Raw genomic sequence first — 26,031 nt, 5'->3', positions numbered from 1 at the left:
TGCAGCTAATAGGTATTTTTTCAGGCTGCATAAAAAGTTGGAGCATATCCACCATACCAGGGAGACATCGGGGGAGCTGCAGCAGAGCAGGTTAAGGCTGGCGCAGGGTACTCCGAACTGCTGGAGAGGGTCTGGGGGGCAGGAAGATGGGAAACAACTGCCAGCACCATTCGCCCCAGATCCCCCCAGGTTTCCTCTCTCAGCCTCTCCCTGATGTCTCCATCACCCACAATGGTCTGGTCTAAGTTGGCTGGCACGTTCCTGCTGTGACCGGTGCCGACAGGTTTTTCACCAGGCATTTAGGTACCAGGAGCCTTCTGAGCGCTGGGGATCCTGCAGACTGGATTGCCCATGGCAGCCAGGGAGACATGGGCATCCTGCCAGGGGTGCACGTGGCTCCTTCCCCGTTTCCGCATGTACCACCGACGTATCACAGTTACTGAGTGTTTTGTTACGGCCCTGCACCAAAATGTAAACATGGTCCTCTTGATACTGCAAGATCGAAGTACCTGAAGCTGCCAGCATAGCTGCAACTCTGCTGACTGGGAGAAGGAGACAATTAGTCTGCAGCTAATTTTGCAGCAAGGCTTTCGATTCATGCCCTTGACCCCAAAAATGAGGAAACTCTTGTATGTAGCTAAAGAAAGAGAGCAGAATAAAGGGCTACTAATAGGGATAATTAACAAGTGGGGCTGAAAAAGAATGTCATGTGCTATAAATCAAAGGAAATACAGCTTTTAAGCAGTGACCATTAATTACATGCTTGAATTGAACGGTGTATGTAATTCATCTGTGGGGCAAGTAAAGTTGCCCATCAGCCTCTTACCAAATACAAACACAATTTGACCTCAGGAACAAAAATAGGTTGGGGTTTTTTTTGTGAAAATCCTAATACAAGAAACCAAGTGTCAGCATCCAAAAAGGGACAAAGTGCCTGCCATGATTAACACAGACACAAGGGCTTCCTTGCTGGCTTGGCCTAGGCATCTGTCTGGAACCTGATGGATGCCAGCCCTGGTACGGGTGGGTGGGTGCCTGGTGCCTCCCCGTACCAGTGGCTGGTGCAGGGGGTAGTAGTGGACTTTCCCTGGATCCCTCCCAACTATTAGTTATTCTCCAGTAGTAAAATCAAGGGTGAAATGCTGCCCCGGCACAGAGCTAAGAGAGGTTTATGATAAAGCACTCCCTTACTGGTGGCCCTTAACTGTGGGATTTTCTTTTTTTCTTTTTTTCTCCCTCCCTTTGGAGCCCTTTTGAAATTCAGGGATAGTGGATAACAGCTCGATTGAGTGATTAATAAAACTTTCCTGTATATCCCCTGATAAATGAGTTCTTGTTGATTTGAGGATTTCTGTGAGATAAATGTTGACTTTGCTTACCTGGCTTGTGCAGACTGCAGTGTGTGTACCTCACCAGTCAATCCCTTGCTATGCAAGGGGAGGAAAAAGTCAGGACAGCAATTCCCCAAAGAGTTCCGGTTTAATTCCCCACATCATTTCAGCCACTTAATGTTTCAGAACTTGGTGGCACAGAAGGTGCATGTCAGTATGAATATATCTTCAGGCAGACAGGTTCCCACAGTATCTCCATCAAGGAGTATTTTTACCCTAATACTCAGGAGGGGAAGACAATTGCTAATGAAGTTTGCATTTTTGCCCCAAATCATAAATTTCAGTAAAGAGTGAGTGCACCATAGACAGATTATATACACAAGTCAGCTCTTCAAAGATATACGGAGAATTTTCTTGAGGAATTCGTAGGCTATAAAGGTAGATTAAGCATCTCTCAGTATACAGGTTTAGCACTGTGCTGTCCCAGAGAAGCAGCTCAGCTAGCAGGTGCCACAGAATCTGGTTCAACAGTCTTATCCATTAAACTTTGCAGAGATACTGCTTTTTGTCCTGTGGATAAAAACACCAGAGCATTAAGTATGGAAAATGATGATTCTAGGTTGAATTCTACTGTGCTCTATGTGACATTTACAAAAATAGCTGTATATGAATGATTTCTCTCCTTTTAAGACTGGGATGAAATTGTCACAAGATGTTCTCATTTGTGATGAGATACCTCTTACCTTTCTCACTTTCCCTGGATGTTTTCAACAAAGCCAAGTCCTTCCTGAGGTGTCTAAGCCTCGGGGTTTCCTCTGATGTCCACCATTTGCCAACAGCTGAGGAAAAAGAGATGGGTTTCTTTCCATCTTCTCTATACTTGGAAGTTTCTGCGTAATCTTTAATTTGGCAGTAACAGATTACAAAAGATCATATATTGATGTTTTGTACCTCCAAATGGCATGGACCTAAAATCTCAAACAGTTAGCTGCTTCTCTTTCCAAGAAGCAATCTTTCAAAGAGCTATTTTTCCTATTTTCTGCCTCTGCTTCTGATCCACTTAAGAGGAGAAAATCCCAAACAAGATCAAAGAAAAAGAACACCTATTGGCACAATAAATTTTCTGGGGAGGTGATGCTGAATTTGACCAGTAGATGAGTATGAGAAATACTAAAGGGTGCTCAGGGGCTTGTTCTGGTCCTACACAGATATATTTGGCACTTCTGCAGTTCTACCAAGAAAAGTAAAATGACTCCTGGTTTATCCTGGTTCAGTTCAGCCTTGCCCCATGACTAAATGATCACAGAGCCATCCAGTGGGCCATAATGGAACACTTCTTACAGTTGGAGCAGAACAAAAAATATGGAAGACTGTGTGGGATTGCACACCACTTTAGCTGTACCCCAAGTTTTGTTGTTGAAATCCTTCCCAGGCACTCCATACCATGCTTTGGTGTATTGCTCCTCTTCCTCAGACTTTCTGAAACTCAATATTTTGGAAGGCCTAAAAATGTTTGAGGTAAAAAGTGATGAAATCTAACAATCTAGGAAAATACAGAATAACTCAATTTCTGAAATACGGCCTTTTGTTTGAAAATATTTTTATTTGTGTCAAGTAAGTGCCCCAAACTCCACAAATTCTGAAGTGATTTAGCCAAAGTTAAACTGCTATCAGTTTCTGACGGGTAATCTTCAAACAGTAACATAGTGTTGGAAGAGGTATCTGGTATATTTGGCAGGAATTAAGCAGTTAATGTTTTATCAGCTTGAAGTTAATGATATACACACTATTAGTGCTTCTGCCTGTGTTCTCATAAGATCTTCAATATATCACCCTGGAAATGTCTGATTTGGTACTGTGAAGGTAACTATTAATTCAAGTGCAAGAAAATTAACTAAAAGTTGTCCCATTATGTATGTAAGTTTTAATGATAAGCTGATGAGGGAAGGTAGGGAAAGACTGAAAAAGGAGACTGCAGGAGTTGGTGGAAAGCATTCTCTCTGTTCTCTCTGCTTCGTGGCACCTTCCCTTGAAGGAAGGAAGAGTATGGACATAAATAAGCCTGAGCTGAGCCTAAATTCTTTCTTCCCAGAGTTCTTCAACAGGGGCTCTAGATGTCTCCCTGAGAGGATGTCCATGCTTCTGTAAGATTTCACCAGTGGCAGATCCCATTCAGAAATGCTTCTGCTAGCAGTGTCTGTGAATGAAGATCAAACTTGTGAGTCTATTACTGCTTACTTTAAGTGCAAAGCTTCCTTTATCGTTGGTGGTCAGCTGCAAAATGAACACATAATCCTATAGATGTTCTAATGAAGTTAATCAGGAACAGACGGCAAGAGGAAAAGGTGACTATAGCCAAGTTTCTTTGTTGTTGGGGATTTTTTGTATGTAGTTAATAATCTTGTGAGGTTTGTGTTATTCGTGGGCACTAGGTTGTTAAGTGCACCCAGAAGTCTGGATTCTGACTGAATAATTTTGGGAGAGTCTTAGTGGAATATGTGAAAACATTTTGCTCAGATGTTTTCTTTCCCTACAGGATGGATGAAAATTCAAATCTTAATTTACATGCTGAACCAAACTGCAGATCAGAATGAATGACTGATGAGATCCTGTACTTATTTACTGAGCTATTTATTCAGCCATCAGAAGCATGGTATCCAAAATTAACTGTGCCACTATAATCTCAAGAACACTTGATAAGACAGTAGGAGTCCTGGGAGTTATTTCTCTTACTGAATCACGCAGCTCCCACCTTCTGCAAATTTATGTTTCTTACATGCTATGGTTCTATTTTGACTGTAGTTAAACAGACATGACGAACCTCACTTGATATTAAAACCCTGACACAAAGACTGGCGAGTGTGTTCAAAATGAGCATTTGCTGATATGTTATCCCTGAACCAGCCCAGTGATATGAAAACCTAGCAGATATGATTAGGAATGTGAGCCCTTCCCCGAAACCTTTGCAATGGTAAAGGCTTTCTGCAGTCAGATGGTTTAGGGACACATCTGAAACCAGACAATGCAAAAGTCATCATTTGTTTGACTGCAGAGAGGTTCCGATTAAGACCTGCGAGAGGGAATGGCAGCCTCAAGCAGATATTGGAGATATATATGGGATTTGTTCTTAGCCTCAAATCACAAGGATCTTCATCTGGATACTTCTGATTGTCTATGCTCTTAAACTGGCTGTATGCCCAGTGATAGGCAAGCTGAGGACAGAGGAACTACAGTGTTCTCATCCTTCATTCACATTTCAGACATGCTGGAATATTTATGTTCCCTATTATGAACTACATTTAGTGGAGAAGCAAGCATGAACTGCAGGGAACATTACCTGTTGTTATTATTTTATAAAACACAGTGGCTAATGATTTCCTATGAGCAAGTGTGACAGCCTCTTAATCTTCTGGATTGCATCATAGCTAACTTTCCTGCACTTGGTGCTTTTCACTACTCTGCTCACTGCTCAGTAATTAGTGCCTGCTCCTCTGAGGTGCTGCGCAACCACAGATCGCATTTACTTCCATGGAAATTCAGGATGTTAAGCACCCAGCAGAACTGTGCTGTTTCACCATATGCCTGTTACAACAGTTATGCCTCACCAGTGCAGAGTGCCACTTTCAGGGCAAAGCAAATAAACAGCACTATAATAAATCATTAATAACTCAACAGACCACAACTGTTCTCATGAAGAGCTTGTATCTGTGCTGTCAAACCCATTCAGAGGGGCTCTGACGTTGCTGGCAGGGTTGTCAGCCAGGACCTGCAAGAACCTTTTTGCAGCAGGGTGTTGGACACCGTAGCTGACAGGTCACGCTGAGCTATCAGTGTCACCACCAGCAAGGCGCAGAGCTGAGATTGGTGATACTATCATCTCCCAGCTCAGACAAAAGAGCTTCGATTCTGGGTTTGTGGCTTTGTTCTTGCTGAGCCCACCCGGCAAGGCCATCTCTTGAGATCAACCAGCAACAAGGGGCAAAGCCTTGGGGCAGCTGTATCAAAGCTGCTTATGAGCACGTTAGCAAGCCAGAACATATCTGCACACATACATTTCTCCTTGGTCTGCAGACAACGGACTAATTGTCTCACACTTAATTGTGCGATACACATGGCTAACAAGTAATACTCTGTTTAAAGAAACAGGCAATCTTTCTTCCCAGAAGCTGCTGTAACACTGTGAACAAATATCCAGAGGGAGAAATTTTTTTTCTTTCCTTTCCTTTTTATTCTAGTCTAATCAGAAGCACTGCAGATTCAGCCATCTATAAAAGCATGCCTCCAAAAGGAATTTGATTTATTTTTGTGAAATGAATGTGTCGTTTTTATTATGCATGGCAGGTATGGTTGGAATCCAAGTATAAAAATTGTATTTTACGTTACAGACCCTTGGGTAATGAATTATATGGCAACACTAACATATCTACCATTGAAAAACACCACAATATGAAGGCCCTTTCAACAAAGCTAGGTAAACGAGCTGTAGGAGAGGAGCAGATAAGTGGGTTTTTTTTCTGTTTGTACCTCATTATTTAGTGATATTTACGTTCTTTTTTCTATCAAGGAAGGAGATGTCTGTGTTAGAAGTTAATTCTGGTCTGTCACCTACACAGCATCCTCAGACACTGCACCTTTGATTTTCTAGCTCTAGTATCCCCTGGATGCATCACAGAAGCCACAACATGGAAGGGGAAAAGAATGCAAGCTTGGGACTGATCCTGGAATAGAGTCAGCATGAAAGAAGTGTATCAGGACCATGAAATCAATATATAGGAAGGTTTTCTGAGTGATTCTGTCTTTTTAGAAAAGGTTTGGTCTGTTGGGGTTTTTTGTTTTTCTTTTTTGCATGAAGAAGTTATTTTTAAGATAGTTCAGTTTTAGGGTGCTCCCAGAAGGGATCCTTGTTTTCAACAGACGAGTGACCAGTACACAAGCACACAAAATTCCCTTTCAAATTCTTCCACTGACCAGTCTCTCATGGCACAGTTTTGTGACATTGCAGAAGCAGTAAATCATCACATTCGAAATACCTAACGGTGTTAACGACAAGCCTGACTGAGCATACGTGCTTTCCCATTCCAAATGTCTGCAAGCTTGCAACAGCGATTTGCATTTTTCAGGGTGGCTTTTTCATTGGCAAATTTATTTCAACAAATGCAGCCTGAAGCAGATGGGGCTTATCTCTGATCTGATGCTGCTGGCAGTTCAGAGCCGTATCCTGAAACACTACTGACCCCACAACCTTTGGTGTCTTGGTCACTGGAGTAGGATACTGGAGGGCACTGCTTTTGTTAAAGCATCCTCACAATAGTTAAGGTATGATTGACAGCATGTGTCTGTCTTCCTTTTATCCACCTGCCAAAGGAAAATCATCCTCTCCCCTCTCTTACCTGTAGGCTAACTGCAGTTGATTATAAGTGCAGGGTTATAATAACATATATGTGTATGTCCCTCAATCTCTATGTTGGCTATGTCAGCCAGAGTTGGTGCTATCCTTCAAAGTGCCACTTTGTTCTTAATCATTAATATCCCTCAGCAGAAAAGCAAAATTTTAGCACTAAGGTCATATGATAAGACATTTAATACAGAATCAACAGTGCTTTCAGGCTGGTAGATTTTTGTTCACACTCAAACATTGGAGACTGTGAAGAGGGAAAAAAGCAAATTAAACTGGGCTTTCTAAATTGTATCTTTCCACATTAATAAGTGAGTTAGCTTTAGGAATTGTATAAATAAAGAACAGATAAGGGATGAGTGAGAGCTGAGACCGCACTGTGAGATATTAGATTTGAGAATCACTATGTAAATAAGAGAATTACCAGCTGAATCCTCCACTTTTCCTCTCGTTCCCATAATCTCCACTCTCAGGCTGTTACCAAGGAGAGGGGAGTGAACCAGAATTTCCCATCATAACTACTTGCCCCTTCCCATCCACCTATTTTGCAGGGAGCTCTGAAATAAATCTTAGGTTGGATTTAATATTATAGTGCCAGTTATAAAGATTTGTGGGCAATCTTACCTTCACCGACAAGTTGTGTGTCTCCTTAGCTTTGACCTTAATGGAAGCTTTTGGATTCTTTCCTGATAAAAACAACAATGGACTTTCCAACCCTGCCTACTCCTACAGGAGTATTAAGAATACATCACATACCTAACACTTATTAACCATACGATGCCTTTCATCCAGGAAGCTCAAAGAGGTTTTCTTTTTTTTTTTTTTTTTTTTTCCCTATAGAATATGTAAGGAGATTATCAGAATGTACGGAAGTGTACAGAGAAAATCCTAGCTGACAAGTTTAATATCTCTCTTCAAATATATGTATTTTATCTGTGTCAGCAGTGGAACACCAGTGTCTGATTTGATATATGTATGTTTGGTACTCTCCATACTATAGCAGCAATAACATTATATCTATTTTTCATATATATAAAAAAATGTTATGTTAATTGCATATATATAATGTCTTACAACTTACAGAGGTCCTTTTTGTCATTCAGAGAATTTGGGCAAATTAGCCAGTATGGAGCTCCACACTCTAGTGACTAGACCATTTCCAATACCCATCCCAAAAAGCAGAGTTGAATCCCACGGTTTCATCCAGGCCTTGGCTTCTGTGTTTTCAAAACCTGGCTCATGTTTTATATCTGAGGACAAACCTTCAACAGCATAATTGTCTGTAAACACTGAACAGCTAGAACATGTACTGATTGAATCAAGGGGCTCTCAGCATGCTCTGGTGCTTGAGTCCCTCAAATTGACTGGGGGAGTTGTAAAGGAAGGCATCCAAAATATACATTAGTGTAAAATTGCACATTACTTATGTGAGATCATGAAAAGACCGATTTCATTATGCAGACAGAATATCTCTCTGATTTTAGCTGTTTATTTTTCTTTTCAATTTTGAAACAATGAGCACAAGTTTTTGTGTGATTGCCATCATATTTTCTGCCAGATACACTTATTTTGACTACAAAGCAGACATGAGTCTGACTTTCAGACATGTCTTGGTTTTGTTTTTTATTGTTAGCATTAGTCTCATTTTTATTTTGATTCAAATCCAAAGGATAATTATAATTATATATTGCAGTAAATGATAATAAGGGATTAAAAAAATATATATTCAACATTAGCTGAAAGGACATTGTCAAATATTAGTCTTAGTTTTAAACCCAAAACTTTAAATTTTTACTCTGTGTTTTCAGTTTTATCTGTAAGGGATCAGAGAGCTTGGCACTATTTTAAAGTAATTTTTTATTTCTACTTTCCAGGGCAATAGCTATCCTTCAGTAAGTTCTCTTTCATATGATTTACCAATTACAACAAAATATTTCACGATATCTAATCAGAAACAGAAGGAGATTTTTAAAAGGAATATTTAACTTCTCAGAAACCCAAATACTTTTAATTACCTAAAGAATGGACTCAGAAAGCTGTAGAAGTATTTTACTGAAAATGAAGAGCAGGAGTTTGCTAATTCTTTTTTCCTTAAATCCCTGGATTTCTGCCTGGGTACTGTTTCCTGTGAAGCATCCTCATCTGCCCTCTCATTTGGAAGATCAGTTCAACACAGAAAAAGTGATGTGGCACACAGACCTCAACACAAATAGCACTAGAAATTTTTGGTGGCATCTCTGTATCCAAGTTATGGATGCATGTGTATGTTTAAAATTGTAGGAGGGTGAGTGCTTGACCAGACCAGCTACCTGACCCAAGGACTGTGAGCTCGTGCAGCAGTCAGTGTTCACCAAGGGAGGGGATGGGGGGGCATGGTATTCAAAATCCGTGGGTTTGGAGGTATTTTACCTCACTCTTGTTACGTGTGACACATTATGTCAGTGACTTGCGGATCTGATCAAAAGTCTATGTGAAATTATGTCATTGCTTATAGTCGTTTCTTCTTTTCTCCATCATGAATTCCAAGCTTTATCGGAAGTAAGATCCTGGTTTTGTAAGCAAGGGATGCAATTTTAGGATGGTCGGTGAGTCTGCATTGTGTTCAAACAGCTGCTTGATGATTTAGCTTGTAGTCATGCACTGAGCAAACTCTAACACTGAGCGAATCATTGTTATCTGATTACCTTCATAGCTTGTTTGTGTGATAATTCAGGAATCATTTAGATACAGTAGCCATTTAATCAACAATCATATACAGCATGAATATGATATTTTCTAATTTTATTCTCATGTACAACTCAGATGCAATGTTTCCAATGAATGTGAAGATTAATTCTACATTAATTAATGGCTATTTATTACAAAGGTCATCAAATTAGTTTCGGTGACCTCATTAACATGTTACATGATATCTAATTAACTAATACAAAGGTTGCTTCAAATGCCTATTATAATTTTAAAGTGATAGATTCTCTATATGGGTACATCTGACATTTTCTAGACTGTTGCTGCTCTAAGAAATGGATGGAGACAGATTAAGAGCACTTACTCCAAAAAACCCCATACTAATGTCCTTAGAGTGGTACAGAAACCGAGGTTCAGCTGCAAGGTTATTCAGATTCTGAGTCTCTGAGACTATTTCTCGGGAAAAAAAAAAAAAAAAAAAAAAAAAAAGGTAACAGAAACCCCACAATTTTTTTCTTTTAGAAATTTAGAATTTTGTATATTTATCCTTGAATTTTCCTAGGTAATAATGTATATTTCTAATAATGCATTTTAAATGAATGGTTAGGTTATACAATCTCTATACCTGATTCTATGTGTCATGGGTTCTTGAGCTTTAATCAGAATCTCATGCCTCTTTTTCTTGTAGTTGTTTATATCTTTTTCAGCTCTTACGTGTTTAGTCTCAGGATGGCCATTTGTTAGGCCATGACAGGAGCATGCTGAATTGTGAAGAGTAAGGGATATTGACATATAAGTCAGTGGAATAGCTATGATCAGAACAGGAAATAAAGCTATTGCAGAGGCTTCTGCTTTACAGTGTTAAAAAATAAAACACTACTGTTTCTACTGAATGGGAGCAACAGCAGTCTGAGCCTCTAAGGGATGAATTTGGTGGATCGCCGTCAAGCCCGTTAGAAAGATTTGAATTCCTTTCCATAAGCCTCTTTATGTCTTCCTTTGCCACTACCTCCCTCTTTCTTATTTTGCCTTCCGAGTCAAACATTATTTGCACAGAAATATGATTACTGAGAGCAGCAGACAAAGGACTACAAAATCTGTGCAATGAAACAAGTTAACAGTTAGAAAGGAGAGAACTATACCCCTTGTAAGCTATCTCTGTAGGACCGCAGGTCATGTGCTTTGCTTGTATTGTGCAACCATATATCCATTTCTGTTTTTTAAAAAAACAGTAATAACACAACATTACAAAAAAAGATACATCATGGGCAGTACAGCAGATCAATTTAGCAATATTAAATGTCTTGAAATTTGAGTTCAAGTCTTTGCATGCTGAGGTCATGCATAAAAAAAATCTGTTGCTCAAAACTAGCGTGTTGCCCAAAATAAACCCTCAAGAAAGGAATAGTCTTCTTATCTACATAGTCTTCTTATCTACATTGGATGAAAGTTAAGCTGAGTGAAAATGTATCTATACAGGTTAAACTGTGCTGAACCCCAGGTGGATAATTTCATTTAGAATTCAAGTAAGTTTTTTTTTTCTTTCTTCAAAGTTAGCTTATCTCAATGCAAAAATGAATCAAAGTGATTCTTAGTAGGGATGATTGGCATTGCTGTAACACAAGTCTGTGCACCTAACTAAACCTCACCAGTGTATTTTAAATGTACACCTTCAGTTGATTCAGGAGAATTTTCCTGAGTATACACAAATTTTTCATTTTCTGCCTATCATTTCTAAAGGCGAACAGATCAGAGCTTGTTGTGCGGACATGGTAAGGCCTGGAGTTCCCAAGAGCTGAGCCCTTCATACTTACATGAATCTCAAGTACAATACTGTCAACACAACTGATGCATTTCCTTCCCACAAGCATTGGAGGCTTTTGCCCAATGAATCCCACTCCAGCTGCTGGAAACAGCCTTCATGCTTTCAGTCTAAGGTGCCATTCTACACAGAGCCAAGAAATTATTGGAAGAAACTGTTTGCCAAAAGTTGCAGTTTATTTTCACCCCCGAACTGTTCACAGACTTAAGCTGAATGCACTTAAAAATTGCAGCTGGAAATACTTTTGGCCAAGAATAATTGAGGCTGTGATCCTCCAAAGGACACAAGAGCAAGGGCAGGCTTTTTCCCAATGATCCCGTTACTCATGACACAGCACAGCTGCAGGAGACCAAGGCACAACTTTTCCCCATGCATAAAAAAAGATGGACCTCTTTTCCTTTCAAAAAAGTATCCTAACTGTGGGTTATGAAAAATCCTGCAGCAGGGTCCTCTTGACCCTGACTGATCTCTTTAAAAGCACTAAAATAGTTATTGAAGGAGGACCCAGAAGAGTCATGGCTCCAGGCAAGGATGGTTGGCAGGGGAAGCATTGCAGTCCTCTGGCAGAAGCCAACAGAAGCCTTTGACTCTATTCCAAACAAACCTAGACCCAGAATGGCATAAATATTGTTTAGATTTTAGACATATTAATAGAAACATGTAAAGGCTCCTGGAATACCCTTCATCTCTGTCATGCCCTCACTTTTATAGGCAGTGTAGGAAAGTTCACACTTGTCCACCCTTGTGGTAACCATGAGACCTAAAAATCTGGAGCCCATCTTTGCTAACAGACCTCTACCGACATCATTAGAGTTTTGCAAGAAAATAATGTATCTCTTGCCATGAGTGGCAATTGATGAAAATTGTTTTTAATAATATGATTGTCCCAAAATAAAGAAAATCCTGCAATGTGTGGACTTTTCGCCCTCCTTCCAAATGTGTATATTGACACTGGAGTATTTAGCTTATATGTGTTCAAGAGGTAACAGGAGAATTTGGTTAAGTAGTTAATCTGCCTGGCTCGGTTGCAACAACAGCATGCAACTCACAGAAGACCAATGGTGAAGTGACACTGTTGAAAAATAGGGTTTGAAAGGAGACAGAGTTACTTTAAAAAATGCAGACAGCACCCAGTAGAGTAATAACACCTTGGCACGATCTGACTTTAGAAAGGAAGCCTGTGACAGCTGCATTGCATAAATGATATTGGCACCAGTATGAATGCAGGTGGGGGTTTTCTTCCTCGTTTTATGTTCTTCTTCTTGGCTTTTCTTCAGGGGTCATTTTTTATCATTTTTGGAAAGTTGCAATCTTAAGAAAGTGCTTGAAAAAGAAACAGTAAAAGCAGCGTGTGGCTGAAAATCTGAATGGCTAGAGTACTCTTTTTCATTCCACCTCCTTACTTATCTGCATTTAGCCATAGCATATTAACATATTAATACACGGAAATTCATATTAATAGTGCTCAGCTTATCTCCCAGGAGCAAAAAGCAAATGAATGCAGCATATAAAGGAGCAACACTAGGTGCCGAATTCAAACCCGTGTGCCTAAGAAAGAAACAACACAGCCTATTCTTATATCTGTTGGTGCTGTCATATCAATAAAAGGAGAATTTAGCCCTTGCAGGTTAATCCTGCAGCAAGCAATAGAATTATTTGGAAGCAGCTTGTGTTGAGTATTAAAAAGGTAGCCAAAAGGTTGTACAAAACTAAATTATTTGGCATTCTCAAGCTTTTAAGTTTTAATTTTTTAAATGAGGTATTTGGGCTTGATTGCCTGATTATATTTTTTTTGTTAGAAGACTCTTTTTTTCCCTGATAAATAAAAATTAATGAACCCCTGAGATATTTGCTCTATATAAAAACAAACAAACAAACAAACAAACAACTTTCTGACAAAAATCTCACTAATTTGTCAATATTCTTAACAGTTTGCATGAAAAAAATAAAGGAGTTAATCTCACAGGAAGAGAAACTCTCCAAGTCTTCATCTCAGAGATAAAAGAAACACTCAAGTATGTTGATATTGTGCTCTTTCATTGCTGATCAATATCCTGATCACATCAATGACAGTAATTACAGAGTCTGTCTTCTGGGAACTAAGCATCCTCAGCTCCCATGAAAACAGCAAAAGTCAAAAGCATTTGACATCTTCCATCAGGAGGCTTTAAAACAGTGAAAAGCAAGAAAATAAGTGAGCAAACAGACAAAATCCAGCTGCTACTTTGTCAAGGTTCACTTGATTTCTTGTGTTTCCATCGACATACCTTTGTTAGAATTCAAGTGCAGCATCATGGACAGTTTTCTTCTCTGAAGCTAATCAATGCAGAGAGCATTTTAAAAATAATGTAATTTTAATTTGTTTTTCATCTGACATTGGTTTAGATCCCAGTATTGTTCTTTTTGATAGAGCAGGAAAAATAGCTCTGGTCACCTATCTTTTTTGTCTCTTTTTGAAATGTTGGGAGAAGGTACATTTCTTAAAAGTCTGAAGCTTTTATCTTTAGGAGGCATTCAGCCTTAGATGAAAATCTAAGTGGCATTCTCATTTTAGTCTTCTATATTTAGAAACACATAAATGTTTGCACTATAAAGAAAACACTGGACGTCCATGGAGACCACAATATTGATACTGTAGAAAATTACGTGTTTCCAAGTTGTTATTTATCACGACTCAGAATATTTTGAGTTGCTTGGGGTTTTTTGTTGTTAAATATTTCCCATTTAAGAAAATGAACTCAGAAAAATTTTGACCACCTCTATGAGAAAAGAAATTTTTCCACATGACAGATTTCCCTACCACACTCTGAGGAGCCATGTACTGGTCTGTAGGACTTTCCATCTACCATGGCAACCTGTTTTCTTTTGATCTCCCATGGTTTATGTTATAGGCTCTTTGAAGCAGGGGCTCTAATGCTGAGTTGTGCTGAGCAGAAGCCATGATCACTTTTAGAGCTATAAAAATAAATCTGATACAGTACTTTTAGCAGCTTGTAACCCCAAATATTTAGTTGAGGCTGGCAAGACTTTTTCCCATAGGGGAAAAAGAGTTTGTTAAACTGGTAGCTGTTGCAAGCAGTGAAGTAGCCTGATATGTATGGCAGTAGTTAAATTAAATCTATTGTAGAGGATTTATTTGTCATGCTTTTTGATCAAAAGAAGTGTAGCAGAACTGATATTTTCAAATATTTCCAGAAACTTAATTACTTGTTCTTGATGTAAGGGCAGAAAACATGAATTAAAGATACAGTATCTAAGTTTGTGTAAAGAATGTTTTCCAAAATTAGCAGGAGACAAATCTGAAATGTCTGAGAGGTTTCATTTTATGTAAGTTCTCAGAAATATCTGGTGTTAATCACAACTCCCTTAAACCTGGTTACTTAGGAATGGAACTGCATGTTCCAGAGAGCTTGTCTTCTTCATGAGTCTGAGCAGAAATAAACAGCCTAAGGATGGATCATACAGAAGCATGCTAATTTTTTTTGTCTAAAAAATAAGGAAGGAGACACAGAACTATGTAAGAAAATGGGGAAAACATCTTGGGCTGCTTCTTGACTGGAAGGAAGATGCCTTCTCTCTCTGTCCCTGGTCCCAAACCATCTGGAAACAGACACGGACACATTGTTCCTCTGGCCTTTGGAAACCAGGATTTGGGAAGAGTAGACTAATGCTAATCTTCTCTGGCTCTGACACAGCATCAGGCTGTGAGCAGGGGCTCGGATAGGGGAGAGGGGTTCTTCCCAGACTTGTATACTTAGATGCAAAACTAATTTATTTTACAGTGCCTTAGAAGCTGTCGCACTCAAACAATGATAAGGTTTTCATAGTTGTGCATCATGGACACTGTGCCACCCTGCACACGTTCACACAATCTGTGCAACACTTTGGGTGCTAGTCCCTTCCCCCTCCCTCCCTGCATCACTGCACGTCGCTGCAGGGATCCCCAACAAGGATCAGGCATTTTTCTCTTGCTGCTCTCCGATAGGTTTTCTGCCAAGGAAAATAAGCATTAGTCTCTTGCTAATGCTGTCATGAAGCTCAACAGTCAGTATGCATTTATACTGTGACAAAAAGCCAGGGACATCTTGTCTGGGGCAGCTTTCCTGCTCCTAGAAACCAAGTTAACTTTCATCAAGCTGGCCTGGGTGCCTCCACACTCCACATGAGTGTGCACAGCTATGAGGCACTGTGAACCCTGTAAAAGTCCTTAACCTTTAGCTGAACAAGCTCTGAGGCTTCCCCTTGCAAAATGAAGTGTGTCAATCTTGATTTGACATAGAACTTTTAAATTACTAGTAAAGGGACTTTTAAAAATTCATGAGGTGTGGAAATTTTCAGTTCCAAATTCTATTTTAAAGAAGAAAATATTTAGCCTAGGGAATTATCAGGGTTAGAAAGTAAAGGCTGGAATGAGGTGTGCAACTGCATGAAGAAGCACTGTGGCTGGAGGTAGCACACACAGACACTCCCAGGTGCTCCTCTGAGGCACATCACCGTCAGCCTCCTGTTTCACCCTCTCTTTTCCTCCTTTATCTTCCATGGATACATTCTCACAAAGGAGATTCAGCCTCCTCATATATCCTAAATATCTGCAGCTTAGCAGGCAAAAATTGATTAACTGCCACACCATGTGCAAATTAATGACAGTCAAATGGTTGTTTGTGGTGGCCTGGGAAGGATTATCTAGTTTCCCCCTGAACAACAAAAAAGTCCGAAGGAAAGGTCTCTGCAAGGCAAGCCTCAAATGAGAGTACCAGGCTGAAAAGAAGATGTGAATACAGCATCAAGCCCAGAAGCACCCAGAGGCAGGTTGGCATCAATGTAAGGAAACACAGCATGAAACATGGCCTGCAGCTCCAGGCACTCTATGGTCTCCCTAGCTGAGCTTATGGTTAAATAAATGTTACAGTTCATGGACTACTTTGAGATTCAAGAGAGACAACTAAACTTGGAGGAAAAAGCAATGGGTTTTGACTAATTGTTGATGGTCTTTTCTGAATGCTTCCTTTGTGATTTTTAAAAAGATATGTTTCCTTTATTTTTTCTTAAGAAAATGCTAAAGATATAATTTTCCTTTTTTTTTTTTTTTTTTTAAAGAAAAGAACAGACAAGAGGGATGGGAGAGTTTGGCATATATTTACATCCTCCTGGCTGCGTTTCATGATTTCATCTTCTCTTCCCATTTTTCCTCATGAAAAATAAAAAAGAGACATGAGAAAAAGAAATTCCAGATCTGAGTGAGTAACCCTGGCTCTGCATGAGTTCCCCCATTCCTAGCAGCAGGCACAGAGCCACTGGGCCACGAGGTTGCCACATTGCTCATACTGTTCCTCCGTGCTAATGGACTCTCCATGATGATCACCACAGACACAACCTCCAACATGAAGCTGCACCTACAGTTTGTGGGGAAGAATTATTTGGACTATTATTAGCTATTAAATGTCTTTCTGAGAGCTTAGACCCATCACTCACTATTTTTTATACCACTAGCTAGGTGGTGCTTAAGAGCACCACACCTTGTGGAAGTTAGTGGGGCTGTGTTTCATGAGCAACTTTGAAAAGACAGTCATTTAGTGCAACTATCATAGTTTTGACTTCCCCTTGGCTTGAGGCTGAGGTGAAGGAGATCAGGATGGGACATCAGGTTCCTTGAAACTTCTGTCTGTGTTTATTGGGATTTCAGGGTTGTTGCTTTTTTCAAGAAACCAAAGCAGTGGCTAATGTTCCATCCACCATGGTTTCAGCGGGGATAAGGAAAACCCTTGAGTAAAGAAGGGATGGAATCCGTGAGACTGTTGTCACACATGGGGAATGGGCTACTGCCATGTGTCCAGAAAAGTCATGCTCATGTGTGTATATTTCCAAAGCACTGGACAGCTGAGACCCACATGAGTAGGTATAGAAGAGATGGCTGGGCTGTGAAATCAGTAAGGCTCCACAGATCAGGGTCCTGTTTCCAGCTCTGCTCCGTGTTTTCTCTGCCTGTGCTCATTGCTGGACCAGGCACTTAACTTTCCGTGGCTCACATCTATCCTGGCTGAGTTCATTTATCAGTTTTTACAAAGCTGCATCTAATCTGTGCTTAAATACTTACAGATTTCCTCCGTTACTTGACAGAGGTAAAATATGATGAACTGCAAGGGGTTTGGAAACTGCAGTGAAGACTACCATAAAATATCTGAGTAGTAATTCACATAAAAGAAGATAGCTAGAGATTAAAGTATATGGTTGCATGAATATAATTGCAGGTCCTTATTTGAGGGTTTAAATACGAGATGTGAAAAATCTTGTATTTGCCAGCATGGAAAATATCTTCTTATGTATGTGGGTTGTGGAAATCTGCGAGGAGATTTTTAGCTCCACCTGCAGTAACTGGAATTTTAGTTATGGATTTCAGCAGACTTAGATTTTTCCTCATCTTTTTCTCTAGACAGAAAAAATTGGATGCAGATATGTACATAACATTGGATGGGTAATTGGCCAGTGGCTTGCATTATATACTCAACAGAAGTAGTTGTAGCTGTGGTACAACTTGAATTTATAGCTTGCAGTCAATGAGAGGCACTGAGTAAGTTCTGTCAAATGTACCAACAATTTTTTTCCCTGTCAAACTGAAATTCAGAATTCAAATCTGCAACATCTTTGGCATAGCAATTATTAAATGGTGCAAAACCAAAAAACTTAAACAAATCACCTAAGAAGAATATTGAAAGGTTTCTGTGTCTCCTTTTTTTAAGTGACAATTCTGGCAGAGACACTCAACAGATTTTCTCATTTAAGAAAGGTAGCCTGGTTTATAAGATTATAAGTAACTGATCTGTCGTAACATGTCCAAGCTTGGGAGTAACTCAGGGAGGTGTTTGTAATTACCTGCAGCAGCTCATCTGTACCAACTTGGCATATATGCATGATCATAAAGACTTTTTTTCTGCAGCAAGACACAGAATACATCATGTTCCTTGTCTGTCTCTCTCTCTCCCTACACTTAGAACATTGAGGCAAGACTTAAAGTTGACCTTATCAGTGGCATCAGCATCTTTGATCTGAGAGGGAAGGGGCTTACTGCAAGCAGCACAGCTCTTCTGAAGCAGAAAGGCTGTAGAGTGAGCAGGGGAGGATGGAGCAGGCAGGGGTAAGATGTGGTCACAGCACAGAGAGGACAAGACTTTTGCTTAAAAAGTCCAGAATTTAAATATTTTTCTGAGTATCAAGGATTTATTTTTTTTAAACTTATCCCAGAATAGGGAGTTATTAGGGAGGCTGTGCTGCAGGAAACATGAAGTGACTGGAAAAACAGCAGAGGACAGCAGAAACTGAGCTGGTGGGAAGCATGGGGAGTCCTTTGGCTGACGGCTTGGAGGAGTCACAGGGTGGTGGGGGTGGCGTGACCACGTCAGCTCGCAGGCAGGGGGACAGGAGGGTCTCCCTTGTGTGAACCATGTGGCAAGAGAGAGGACCTTTAAAGTGGATGGTGGCATTATCTGGCACACTGAAAGAGCCAAACACCCATAGCTGGGACTGGAACGGGTGTGGAGGAGAGAATCCTGGTGAGTGTTTTTTGGAAGGGACCTGAGTGGGAAGTAGGCATCTTTGCAAAGCTGAGCTAGGGGAAGCTACAGGATCTGTGACAGGAAATGCTTGAGGGAGGCAAAGGGAGAGGTGCAGGGGATTTTTTTGCTTAAGCAAAAGGAAAAGGCCAGGTATTGGAAAAAAAATGTGGGGGAAGAAGCAGCAGGCTTTGGATATGGCATGCATGCACAGCGCAAAGTAGCCATGGTTTATTTACCTTGTAAAGGCTTACAGCACTTCTCCCTACTGAGAAAATTAAACAACGTGAGTGTTAAGTACAAAACTGTGTACATTGCAATCACTTCTCAGGAGGTAGCAGAAGTGGCATTAAAGATTGGCTCTACCCTGTCCTGAGGCTGGTGTAATTCTTCTCTCCCCACCACATGCCTTCTTCAGCAGTCCTTTTGCCAGAAGCTCTGGAGGACTAAATATGATGGTTGTGTGTGAGAGGTCCTGGTGGGTTGGTCCATTCACCACAGCACCCGCACGTCACAGTCAGTGGTGGGCAACCACCCATCCCTGCTCCTGCCCTGCCTCCTCCAGCTGCCTTGTGCTGCTCGCCCGCACTACCAAGGGACCTCCTGCTCCTGGAGGGTCCCCCCCTGCTCCCCTACTGTGATGGAGGGCAGCTCCTGCCCTGCCACATCAAAGTCTGTTTGCTCATATCAAAAGGCTTTGGGGTCAGTAAGGAGCTATACAACACTTAGGTGTTGTCTGGCAACTTCCTCTGCAGTGGCCATCCCCCTGCTGTGATGAGGGGCTGACACTGGGTTTTGACTTTCATCTCAGGGCCTTCTTTTGTCTTCTGGATGAATTGCGAGCCAACCTGAGACAACAGGAGAGCCTCCCTTAGGAGTGAAGCGCCAAGCTGCCGCATTTCTATTCTTTCCACACTGTGTTTCTGTGATGTGGTACTGCATGCATAATCTTTTAGGCTGTATAATAGAGATGCGCAGTCTTTCGCTACATTCCTGATATAAATTTTCATCTCATATTCTGTTAAACTACACTCTAGTGAAGTACTTTTTTTGGCTAATATTTCTCAGCAATTCATTGTGGGGCTCTAAAAACAGGTGAAAAAAAAAATCCCAATATTAACCTCTCAACCAGCATGCATGTAAAGGGCATCTGCCATGACTACCGAACTTCCTAAATGACCTTATGAGACTACTATCAATAACTCACTGAAATTATATTCATTTCTTCTATGACGCCTTTATTTTCTTCTGCGTTGTATGAAAGAATATTAAATGAAGGTCATCTAAGGTCAAAATATCTATTCAGCAGATTTGAGCCCATTTCCACACGCATGCTCTGTGAGCATGGATTATAAACGTGACATCAATTTCACTTATATGTAATGATTCCTAGGAGATAATGAGCTGATTTATAGGGTCCATACATTGCAGTGCAACACATTTATTAATTCATGGGCTGTGCAGGAATATTAGTGCCTCTAGTATACTTTGAAAATTTGTAACATTTTAGGATATGAGCAATAATATAGTACTGTAATGTTAATATAATGTAGTTCCACTTTTGTGATGGCTTATTAATCAATGCTATGAGTGATGTAACTTTGAATGGGCACAAAATGTAAGGAATAATGACTAAATGTGCTTATTTATGCCCAAGAAATCCCCAATTTAGTAAGAATTCTCCTTTTTCTTGTTCTTGGCCGCTCTTATTTGTGAAAATAGAACTAAAGAAGTTCCACATTAATGAAACCAGATCAGCTTTGATGACATGAGGCCAATGAATAGCTGGCTGAATTTGCCTAAAACCAGCAATTGTTTGGAATAAAAAGGGATTTTTCTTTATTATCAGTTCAGCTATTAGACCTGTTTTGATACATATCCTTCAAAGAACAAGCAATAATGCTGTTCAAATCATATTCTAGTTTATGGAGAGCATATTTTCACCTTATATTAATTGTCATAGCTACTGAGTTTTAATCTATCATTGAGGAGGATCTACCCTGGTATTTTTAAATTCATAAAACCAAAACTGTCCCAGGAAAACTAAGTTGAAGTCTGACAATATATTTTCTTCTAAGCCCTCTAGTAATTTTAACCTGGACAGAATATACAAAATACATATTTTTATAGATTTAAAACACCATGGTTTTAAAAAAATAAAAAGCATCAAGAATGAAACAAGGAGGGGTAAGGAGGAGAATAGCAGCATAACATTTTATCCCAAATTTCAGGAATGCTTTAGGTATTTTTTTATCTTGAAGTAGCAGCTTCTAAAAGTGGTTTCTTTCTCCGAAGAAGAGCCCCAAGAGATATCTGCTGCTGCTCTAAAGGCACTTTGTTAATAAAGACAGCTCCTGATGGTAGCGAACAGATAACCTGACTGATTGTAATCAAGGTGTTGATACTGATTTTACTGGCTGTTATCTCATTTACTGGTGCAGGAGGAGAGAAAACTTCTCTGTCTTCTTGCCAGCAGCACCTAAGCCATGAAAAGATAAAAGAGAAGCGATAGCAGTTGGTCCCTTCGTACTGAGGAGCCAGCAGCCAGTTGCCTGCCAGTTTGTTAGATGGAAAGTATGGAAACACCATCTTGCTGAAGAAAAAAAATATTCTGAAACACAGTATCAACAGAAGAAATGTAGTCTTTTATCAGTCTGGATTGTTGAGACACCCTCTCTATATCCCTAAGTGCTGGGAAAGCTACTTCTGAGGTACAGAGAAACCAGATCATTAAAGGTGAATGACAACTGGTCAAGATGCTGAGAAGCTGGGGTAACTGGATGGAAAAAAAAAAAACAAAACAGGGAAAATGAAAACTGCTTCAAGTAAATAAATAATTTCCTGCCCAAATCCTGACAGATGTATCCCACTGAGATGCCAGGTGTCATTTTGCCTGAACATTTCACAATTTGCCTCGGTAATTATGTATTGCATTTACTATTTCAATCCCTTATTTTTAAAATACAAAAATCCAGCAAATAATTGCCTGTTAGTTAGAGCAGTTGCCTATCTGAGAGTACATAATTAGTCCCTTCCCTCATCAACTGTTACCAGATACTGTCAGAGCTAGGGTATAGGAGAAGGTGTTTCAAAGGCTTGTTCTTATGTTTTATGGATTTGTAATAGATTAAAAAAAAAAAAAAGTTAAATTATTAATACCATCATATCTCTAGAAAAGGGACCAAAGAGCTTTGCCATCATTCCTCCTGAGCCAACAGCTTGCTTGAATCAGTCCTTGTAACTGTAAGTTGTAATTAACAAAAATGACAAGAAAACACCCTGCCTGAGCCTTTTCCTTCAAGAGGGAAATTGCATCCCAGTAGCCCCGTTTAGTGCCTGGGCACATGAGAAGGACATCCCAGCACTAAGTGCACCTGACAAAGCCCCCCTTATTCCCAGCAATGGATTTGGCTTGCTGGTTTTCACATAGTGAAAGTCAGAAGCAATTATCACCCATGAAGAAAAAATGATGTTGATTAATGTAAAAGAAAACTGGAAGTGTTTGCTTCAGTAATTTACTTGCAGAAAGATCTGAAGGTGAGGAGACCCTGCAGGAATGGGAAGAGCTGGTGCTCCCTGCTCAGATATCTGGGGAGATGCTTGATACCCCTACCTTTTCTTGATGGCTCCATCAGTTTTTCCAAGTTCGTCTATATTCAAAGCAATAGTCTGGGTGAACAACACTAACAAAAGGGACAACTAAGCTAGGAGAGATCATGCGAACGATCAGATTACTCGCTTTTCTTCCAGCAAGGATTTAATGCACACTTAGAGCCCAACACTGGGCTGTCCAAGAAAAAACTAACACTGTTCCCATGGATTTAACATAGATTTTGGCAGAATCCATCCCAGACCGATGTTTAATACTACTGTAAACCCTGCACCAAATTGTTCATTACTCTGCTGTGATGTTCTTTCCCCTTTGAAATGGTTTACCAGTTGCACACATGCTGTCATCAGTGCAGGATTACTGCTGTACAACAAGCATCCATCTCAGGAGGCACTGATGCTGCAGACCAGATGTCTAATTGCTGTTGCCCAAGATGTATCCCACCTACATTTAAACAACCTAACTGGGCACCATCGATTCCATGTGGTAACAAGGAATTCCGAATAAGCTTCAAAATAGTTGGGCAATTTGCTTGCTTTGAAATCTGTGCTGTGCTGCCCTGTTACTATACTCCAGGGAGTGAGCTTAAAGATAGTGGTTGACACAAACTGTAGTCATACCACCAGAACGAAAATATAGACCTGCTCTTTGTAAGTCATAGATACAACTGATTAAGTGTGAGGAAAGGAAAACATGAAAAATCTGAAAATTGGCTTTTTGGTTTTCAGGTTTCGGTGGTAAATATAATCATGGAAACAATTAAAAAACACAACCACCACCACCCCCCCCCCCCAAAAAAAAAAAACCACAACACCAAAAACAACTAAAATAAAAAAAACAATCAACAAACCAAACAACAGAAAACCAAGAAACAAACCATCACAAAAATCATTCCAAGACGGAATCCGTATTCAGCCATGTGTCCTTGCTCCAATGAAGCAATAAATGAATAAGCAATGAATGCAATAAAATATTTCATGTCTAGCATGCTTAAGGTTTTGTTATGTTTCCTACTTTAAAACACTATTGCTTCATCAAGAAGGAAATGCAGTGGGCTCTCATGTGAATTGACTCAGGGGAAGAGTGGATTGCTGGGTTTTCCAGTCAAAATATAGTGTATAGGCAACCCATAATTTTCCTTTCATTTATGACTCTAAGTCTGACATTTCATAAGTTTTGCCTTGAACCAGCTGAACACAAAGATGACCCAGAGGACTGTGATCCCAAACTTTTTTCCTTCTGTTTTCTACCAGGCATGTCTCAAGATTAAAACGTCAGTCTATCATTAGTAATTGTGGGTCAGTTCTTGCCAAGCAGGCATAATGGGATAAGTGCTTGGCATCTTCAGGGCCATTGGACCTGCTTAAGAAGGAGGATTTGGAGATGTGCTCTTACCCTATGGACTCACCCTGGTCATTCCCTGTTTCCTGATGCAAAGGGGAGGAAGAAGAAAAAGGGAAGTTGGATTCTGCCAGGTTCCTGCTCAGAAGAAAGCCCCTCAGAGGCTCCCTGGTGCTGTTAGGAGTTGGGCAGGGACATAGTTCAGGGCCCAGCGGCCCCCCACCCTTGCAGAGGGAAGGGGATGTCTAAGCCCAACCCTGGACGCTCCCCACTCCAGATGTCCCAGGAACTGCTTTTACCCAGTGTTTCTATTTAAAAGACATTTCAAACAAGCTTAACATTGCCAAAATAAAACTAGTTACAGGATTTTTCTCCACTTACGCCCACATGAAATCTTTTCATTTGGAGGTCATTGCAGTGATTTAATGGTGCTCGACGTTTTTTTTTTCTCTGAATGTGGAACCAATCTGATCTCAGTGCTTACTTATGCGTTACTGGGACGTATCATCATGTGGCACTGAGATAAGTTTGGCATTAGCAAAACCAGAAGATTTCTATTCTGTCAGAGAAACCATTTCCCCCTCTTCTTTTGATTCCCATAAAATCCTGTTAGGGCAGAGCAGAGTTCTTTAAGCAGGCTGATTCATTGAATCAACACTAGTTGTGCCCAGCTTTTCTTCCTTGCACTCCATTAGGAGCTGAAGCCGTCACAGCAGAAAAGCTGGGGTAGGGCAAGAAAGAACATAGAGATTTTATTACCAGAACCGATCTGTGGACATAACTCCTGATGATCTTTGAAATTTACTGAATGGGAGGCTGTACTGAAGCCAACACTAGAACTGATAGCAAAGCAAAAGGTTTTTTTTTTCACAAATGTCCTCTTACTTGTGCTAAATAATTTCCTTTTGTGTGTTTTATCCTGCAGTATAAATAGCAAATTAGCTATTAGCTATGAGATCCACTTTGAAGACCAAGCTGCATCACTGAGCTGATGTGTGATCTCAAATGATATTTTACTGTTTGTACATGCAAAACTGATCAAATGCTTCATCTTCCAAGAGACATGCTTTGTAGATTTAGTTAATTTTGACAAAGATTTTTGATCACAGAAAGAACTATTTCAGCAGATTCACCCTATAAATAGCATGGCCTTGTTCCACCATAATACTTTTTCCATGCAACCATCTTTATAAGCAACTTGGAAAAAATCTGTTAGCTACCAATAAAAACCACCATCCATTGCAGTTTTGACTATGCAAGTAATGTCTAACTGCTCCATCTGTATAAAAGATGTTGTTCAGATCTTCTGATGATGCACAGAGCTTGCCCTGATTGTAATGGCAAATCATTGGCTGTGTTAAGAGGAGGGAAAAAAAATAAAATAAAATTTTAAAAAAATCCAGCTCTATGATGCAAAACCTCAGAAAAGGAGTTTGCCTTTTCCTTTTTCCTCTCTGGTCTCTCAGGTGTCCAGACAGCCTCAACAATGTATTAATTTCTATTCAGTTGTGACAACACTATAGGAGCACTCCATTTGTGGGAAACACATATTTCCCAGGGATGTAGCACTGGTCTACATCTCCTGTTAGAGCAAGCAGGGTGAACCTTGCCTCTCCCTCAGATGTGCACATCTGGCCTTCTCCTGACAATGCCTTGTGAGGATGCTCTGAAGCACTGTGGGTGACTGTAGGCACATGGATCTCTACGTGGTGCATTTGGTACTTCCTTTTTTTCCTTTCTTTACCATTTAATCTAATGGCACTCTTTCACAGGACAAATCAGAGAATTCTCACAAAATTTACCACAGTGTCCAGAGCTTTTAAAAGGTGAAACATAGTTTATTGGTTGAATTATAGAAGTTATTTGTCACTGTTTTCCAGTTATATCAATCACCTCTTTTCAATGACTCTCAAGAGAAAAATTCAAGCTGTCATCCTCATTAACGAGGTAAATGCTCCTGGGGAAACTGATAGTTGAAGTATGGTCTTTTATTTGTCCTGCCTCCTGTGGACATTAAGATGTGTTTCACTATGCTGATGTGAATTGTAAATACAAGTAAGCACATTCAGAGACAACTTCATCCTATAACTTTTTATTTCCAAAACTTTTAAAAATGAAAATTCTTCATTTTGAGGAGAGCTTTTAATGGCTCCGGGGTCCATCTATCACGAAGACGGCTTACTCAATCCACCACCTCTGAGCTGTCAACCATTTCAAATAGCCTTGTGTCTATGCCCTGGGATTTTGTAAGAGATAAAACTGCAAGTTTGTGAACATTACGTAAGATTTTTTTCTCCATT

Source organism: Athene noctua, chromosome 4 (genome assembly GCF_965140245.1).
Source record: "Athene noctua chromosome 4, bAthNoc1.hap1.1, whole genome shotgun sequence".
Taxonomy (NCBI): domain Eukaryota; kingdom Metazoa; phylum Chordata; class Aves; order Strigiformes; family Strigidae; genus Athene; species Athene noctua.
This window is presented reverse-complemented; position numbering follows the sequence as displayed.